The sequence below is a fragment of the Lepidochelys kempii genome, chromosome 1 (genome assembly GCF_965140285.1).
Source record: "Lepidochelys kempii isolate rLepKem1 chromosome 1, rLepKem1.hap1, whole genome shotgun sequence".
NCBI classification, from domain to species: domain Eukaryota; kingdom Metazoa; phylum Chordata; order Testudines; family Cheloniidae; genus Lepidochelys; species Lepidochelys kempii.
Window position 1 is genome coordinate 20,715,308 of NC_136380.1, and position 7,392 is coordinate 20,722,699.

The following is a 7,392-nucleotide window of genomic DNA, read 5'->3' on the forward strand; positions in this document are numbered from 1 at the left end:
TCCTAAAGGTGACTTCAACTATAGGTCAAAAAGAAATATATTGAAATTCTTGTGAATACTTTAATGAGTTCACTTAAAGACAGAGGCTTGTCTATTAGAAGTAGTCTTGATTGTATGTATATATAATTAATTGCTAAACACTTTCAGAACATGATGTGCTTCTGTCTGAAGTCAAGATTTATTCTAAGCCTTTGACATCTTTTCTTCTTTCCAAGCCCTTTTTCCCTTTGCTGAGGTAAGTAAACACCTTCAACAAAGGCATCATCTAAAACAGACTTCCACAGAAACCTGAAACTTGGTTTGAAAGGCTGTTTGCTGCTATTAAAATAACTGGCATGCTGTTTATAATTAGTTGTGACATGGCATGAGCTGCTCCAGAAGAATGCAGATACATTATCTTCAAACATGACAGCACGCCTCCAAATTTGACAAGTTTACTAGAAATGAGCAAAACATGAACAATCCATAGTTTAGGTTCAGATTTGATAACCGTCCAAAAATTGAGATGTTTATCTGAACCTACTCTTGAGTCTGCAAATCTCATGCAGTCAAACCTCTGCATGAGCCTGCTAATATTTACTAAAACAGTGACAACCAAGTTATCTCATTCAGTAGTGACAGTGTCATGTAAGAACACAGCAAATTGCTTCAAGATCAGAGGCCCCTTGGTATAACCACAGACAATTTAGGAAACTGATCTGTGGGCTGTCTGTCCGTGAAATTCACTTCTTTACCCATATGCATTTCTTTATTCCTTTGTGCACCATATTCTTCATAAGGAACTCAGATACTAAAGTGATGGGCCAAAGATAGGTCTTGTAACAATAACTATGGGGATTACAAACAGCCATATGACTGAGCAATACACTAATTCTCAAGTGCTGGAACCCATACCAGGCATAGAACACTAGGAAACCTTCCTGTGTCATCTCTGCTTCAAGGTATCAGCAAAAATATACAGCATTAATACACCGCAAAGGCTAAGACAATGGTCACTCATCAGCCTGGTGGCAACTTGCAACATCAGACTGAAGTGGTGTTTTACACCATGTGTGAGCCAAGCAATCACTATATTTATATGCATAATGTCATCTAAATAAATAACATGTACTCAAGCACGGATTTTGCTCTGGCAGCAGGTGTGGTATTGGGGACTGCACCTTTAAGGGCTGAGCTTCCCAGACAGAAAGTCTATGCAGGGCACCACAAAACTCTTGTTTTTAGGCACAGCCAACCACCCAGAATAAAGCAGAGCTCTTGCAAGCACCTTAAGTATTGAGTGATCATGGAGCACCGCATGCAATCCAGAGCAAAAAGACGTTAAGAAAATCCTGAGTGGAAGAATGGAACAGTGCTGAAACTCTCTAGAAATGTGAAAGACTGGAGAAAATTTACACAGCACTTCACTCTGTATCTGCAATCAGTGGATGCCAGGAAAAAGAAAGACATTCAGAAGAGAGACTTACTAAAAAATTTTTAAAAATTATTAAAACTAATGTTAAAAATAATAGAATACACAGGTTAAGAAATAAGTGTCTGTACATCTGGGTTTAGTGTTTAGATTATCCACAAATACAAAGTTTGTTTTAAAAGTCATCCGGTACATAAAGTACATAATCAGCAATAACCCAAATTTAGGTGAATAAATTTAACAATACAGTTTAGATATTAGCATCCAATTATTCGGGTACATTACTCATGAAACGTTAAACTAAGAGTTGGTTGTGGAAAGCAAATATATGAATGAGTGAAGATTGTCCCTCAGTAATTGAGAATTTAGGGTAAGTTGTCTGTTAGAAAATACAATCCATCAGGGAAGTATTTCAGTTACTTTCCCGACTGTGCTTCTCATTGGCACTCCAGCTCATCGCTCCTCGTATTGCCGATGTCTGGTGATGTGTCCCTCGACCACCTGATGGCATCCGACACCATGAGTTGCCACATCAGCTGGGCGTAGCGTTGACCGATTCCACATTCTCTCAACACTCGCTTGTCAGTGGGGTCCCATGTGCCTACTACACCTAAACAAACAGGGGATTGCGCTTGTCAATTCTCTTTCTACTAGACATGGCATTCCTGACATAGTAACCTCTGCCACAGTTCAGTGGGCATGTGTTTAAAACGTCTCAATGAAGTGCAGGTTTAGACATGTAACAGCCACTTTCTATTATCCCGAATCCAACAGGTTGGGGAAAAACAGTGTCAAAATAATAAAGCCCCTTCTAAAAAAGCCTGCAGAGTCAGACTCTGATCCAAATTTACCACAGTTACATTATAAAATGGCACCAATGAAACACAGGATGTCCCCTGCTGATGTTTGCTTCAGCAGAAAACTGAACACAAGAAATGTCAGAGTCACTGGGGACTTGCACATGTATAAAGAGACAGATCAGGCAGAACAAAACAAGAAATCAGTCTAATCTGGAGTCCCAGGAGCTCCCATCTCTTCATGAAAATGATGCAGTGTGTCTCTATTATGGGAAGTAATGGTCATGAACAGCAGTGATGTCACTAGGAGCTGCTCCATGATTGTATGAGCTTGTCGTACAGCTGGACATCTACTACTGCGGAGAGGGCAACGCCTCCTCCAAACCCCAGAGGAAGGGAGATAAGGGGCACTGATTCTGAAACTTTGCCCAAGAAAGTCTCATACAGGCAACAAATAGAACATGGAACAACCAGAAGTGGACTTGCCACCTGCTGACAGCAGTAGTGCTGATGTTCAGGGAGCCTGCAGGTCCAAGCAACAATGCAGGGCGCCATAAGGACTAATTGCACACTGTTAGCAAGTTTAGTTATTAGGATGGTTATAAGTATTGGTAATTGTGTATTAGTTAATTGTGTTTTTAAATATTACTGTTATTAAATGTTAGCTTGGAAGGGTGATATTGGGGACTGTGACTTTAAGGGCTGAGCTTCCCAGACACAGTTTGCTCTTGTTACGCACAGCCAGTTTGGAACAAGATACAGAATAAACCAGATCTATTGCAAGCACCTTAAGCAGTGAGTGACCATTAAACGCCACAGCAGGAGTGACCGGATGTCCTAATAAATCTGTCTTTTCAATCCCTAATGTGTGTGATTCAATGAACCATGCTTTGCACACTGCTTGAACTTGTTTAACAATGAATTCCTTCAGAGTAAACTTACTACTGAAAATAGAAAAGGAGGACTTGTGGCACCTTAGAGACTAACAACTTTATTTGAGCATGAGCTTTCGTGAGCTACAGCTATAGCTCACTTCATTGAATGCATCCGATGAAGTGAGCTGTAGCTCACGAAAGCTCATGCTCAAATAAATTGGTTCGTCTCTAAGGTGCCACAAGTACTCCTTTTCTTCTTGCGGACACAGACTAACACGGCTGCTACTCTGAAACCTGTCACTACTGAAAATGTTACGATAGCAATATTTTCCATTAAAAATTAGATTTCCTGGGAGTTAGAGTTAGCTAAGTGCCTTGCAGGGAAAATCAGAGAATCTCATTTGGAATTCAGATGGTGGAAAGGTCCTAGACGAATACATTCTTAGAGAAATTCAACTTTGTACTATTCACTTGACTTATGTTAGCTCCTATTTAAAATGCTATAACAAGGGTTGCTCTTGGTATCCATATATATTTTGCTGTTATACTGAAAGGGCATTATAGTCATGTGTGTCAGCATCATTTAATATCTGGACTCGGAACAGCCTAAGTGATGCACATTCTGCCAGAGGCCAATTTTTCTTTCTTCTTTGTACGTTTGTGTGCAAGAAGCCATGCTTGGTGGTATTACATTAAAGCTAGCTCTTTCTTCCCACCATTGTGGTTAGACACTGGTTCACTCAGGACTGTAGATACTCAGTGATGTTTAAACTGCAGTTATATTTATAGCCCTGCTCCCCATGGCCGCAGGTGAGCCCTGCTGCCCAGGAGCAGGTGGTCAGGCCCAGAACTGGGAGAGCGGCCAGTGCTGCCAGGCCAGACCACAGTGGGGATGCTGGCACTGGCCGAGGGGCCCAACTTGTTGGACAGAAAACGGTGCGGCTAACGGTTGCTGGACAGCCCCTGCCACCCAGCCCCAGCCACTGGCGGCTGCCACTGGCCCCGAGCGCGCTGTGCCCTCCCAGCTGCCCAAGCCAGATGCTGATGGCTAGGCGCCACCAGTGAGTAGAGCCCTGCGTGATTGTATCTGCATCTGATCCACTATCCGCAAAAATGGTCAGCGGATATGAAGCAGATATCTGTGGATTTGCAGGGCTCTAGTTATATTGCTTTTGCATTCGTCTCTTCTGGAGAAGAGCACGGTAGCTGTTTAACATAATACTTCGATGCTACACAGCAGTCCTGGGCAAGAAGAATACTATATCCGGTAGAGTATGCAAATTAGATAAGCAAAATTTAATCATTCAAGTTGGAATTTGTCCAAGACAATGATCAAACTTCCATATGCTGAAGAAAAATGCCATGGAGACTTTGACTACAAAGGGTCAAAGACTTTAGTTTTAAATCTTATCCAAAAGAGAGTGCACTCCATCAGCCAATTTGATTCCAAAATCTGGGACAGTACTGACTCAAAAGAAAGCATCATCTCCTATATCTTTTGAGGTCTCTCACCTAAACATTGGCCAAACTCAGTCCTGCATAATTTGTAAGCTAGAGGAGGCATGGCTATCAGTCTGCACATCCAGCTGGAAAAAAATACCAATGGGGTCTGCAGCCCCCTAGGGGGCCACAAGCTGGTTTCATGGGGTCTGTGAAACAGGGCCAGTATTAGACTGCCTGGGGCCCAGGGCAGAAGCCCCACCCCACTGCACAGGGCTAAAGCCACACGGAGCAGAAGCTCTGAGCCCCACGACCCACCACCCCCCTCCTCACCTCCCACTGGGCCCTGGAGTTTTTATAGCCTGTTGGGTGGGGGACCTCAGAGAGAAAAAGTTTGAGAACTCCTGATGTAGATTATGGTTTCACAGCAATCAAAACTATACCTTGTGGCAGGTCAAACAGAAAACACTCAGGAACCACGTTCATGGAGGAAGTGTATTGAGTTCTCTGTGCCAAACCACAGAGGACATGAGTTGTTACAGCCCTCAGCGACAGAGCCTTGGTTCTTTATCTCAAGCTACAGCTGCTCATGCTTCTAGCTCTGGATGTCCCCAATTCATCCCTGGTGTGTCGGGCAAGATGGCAGCTTTGGGGTTTTATTTTCCGGAGCCATTAGTGTAGAGCCTCCTCAGTGGTGTCTGCTTCCAAACCAATTCAAAGCAATGGAAATGAAGAAGAAAGCTTAACACCTGCAAACTGAAGCTACACAAATTCAGACAAGAAAAAAAAATAAATAAAAATTGCACTATTGTTTTAAGTGAGAGTGTCAAGTAAGAGTGAGAGTAATCAACCATTCAAACAATTTACGAGGGACATGGTGGATTCTCCAGCACTCGATGTCTTTAAATCAAGAGTGGATATTTTTCTAAAAGCTATGTGCTATCTCAACCAGAATTTGTGTGTTAGATGCAGGAATTACTAATTGAAATTCTATGGCCTGTGTTACACAAATCAGACTAGATCAGCGTTTCTCAACCAGGGGACCATGAGTTTACTCTGAGGGGTCCACAAAGAAGAGCTGGCATTAGACTGGCTGGGGCCCAGGGCAGAAATCTTAGAGTCCCAAGCCCCGGCACCCTGCAGGACAGAAACCCCGAGCTCCCCCACACCCACAGGGCTAAAGCGCTGAGCACTAAGCCCCAGCACCTCACAGGGCAGAAGCCATAAGTCCTCCCCTACCTGTGGGGCTAAAGCACACCACTCCTCAGGGAAGAAGCCCCGAGCCCCCGCCTGGCAGCCGAAGCCTGGAGTCCCGAGCCCACCCACCCCCCAGGTGAAGGGTAGGATTAAAATTCAAAATGATCTGGAGAAACTGGAGAAATGGTATGAAATAAACAGGATGAAATTCAATATGAATAAATGCAAAGTACTCCACTTAGGAAGGAACAATCCTTTGTGCACATACAAAATGGGAAATTGCCTAGGAAGGAGTACTGCAGAAAGGGATCTGGGGGTCATAGTGGATCATGAGCTAAAGAGGAGTCAATAGTGTAACACTGTTGCAAAATAAGCAAACATTATTCTGGGAGGTATGAACAGGAGTGTTGTAAGCAAGACATGAGAAGTAATTCTTCTGCTCTACTCCATGCTAAGTAGGCCTCATCTGGAGTATTGCGTCCAGCTCTGGGTGCCGCATTTCAGGAAAGATGTGGACAAATTGGAGAAAGTGCAGAGAAGAGCAACAAAAATTATTGAAGGGAACTAAGCTATCCTGACTAGTCCTGAGGGGATAGGAGAGCTGTAGCACACCCACATCAGAGAACTCCAGTTTCAGGCCCTAAACACCGAGTCCACAGTGTGGATTTATCCCCAAACCTCCTGCCTGAGGTTCTTCCACCATCCCAACCCCCCATTATATGCATTCTGTATCCCACTAGTACGTTTTCAAACACAAAACCAAGAATAGCGTGGTGCTGGCCAAGGAAGAGTCCCCTGACAAGTTGTCGTGAGCTGGTGTGCCTGTCTACATATACTCTGTAAACGTCAGGTCTTAACCAAAGGTGCAGTTTAGGAAGTAAGGAGCCTTTAAGGAAACCAGCATTATCTGCAGTCCACTGCATCTCAGTGGATAGCACAACACTGCATGTCTCCCTCTAGCAATTAAACCATGGCAAAGACTGGGTATTCAAAATATTTGACAGTCAGCTGCTGTGATCTGATAGAGCTCCACCTAGAAATCAGAATCTTCAGCCTTACCATTAGATGGAGGATGACCAGATAAGGCTTGATCCTGAAGTTTTGCTGCATTGGTAGAAACACTTTCAAAGCAGTCTTCAAACACCATTGCTATGGTACAGGTTAGCACTTGGTTTGTTACCCACGGTTTTCAGAACCCAAAGCAGTGGTAACTTAACTGTTTCACTCCAGGTGGTGTCAATGGAAACACAACAATTCTGTCTGATGAAAGATTAATACAAGTAAGCATGCTCTTATCTAAAACTACAATTTATTAGATTTAAACATACAGAGACATAATCAACAGGTTTAGAACATCTCAAATAATTACCTAGAATCTAGAATGGTATTGAGTAATTTACAGCAGGCCCATGATGGACAGTCACTTCCCCGCCAGGGAGTAAGGTGTCAGGAAAAAGGTCTCTCAAGATAGCTTCAGAGGACCGCTCCAAATTACACTCTATTATCTAGTCTTTTTTTAACTAACTTTTACAAAACACACAGCTAAAAGTGACCTCTACTGGGTCATCACCTCTCCTAACTTCAATAAACCACTTATCAACAAACATTCCTAACAATCTTAATCATAATAAGCTTCTATATCAAATGCACCCAAAATTCAAGGTTTCCATCC

At 43.1% G+C, this 7,392-nt stretch overlaps 1 long non-coding RNA gene across 1 annotated transcript; it reads right to left on the minus strand.

The window, feature by feature from the left end:
• Window positions 1-1,522: 1,522 nt before the first annotated feature.
• Window positions 1,523-6,976, minus strand: LOC140900185 (uncharacterized). Its single transcript, XR_012155592.2, has 3 exons — window positions 6,780-6,976; window positions 4,967-5,285; window positions 1,523-2,021 (listed from the first exon to the last, which is right to left on the minus strand). It is a non-coding gene; the product is annotated as an uncharacterized LOC140900185 (long non-coding RNA).
• Between the last annotated feature and the right edge of the window lie 416 nt (window positions 6,977-7,392).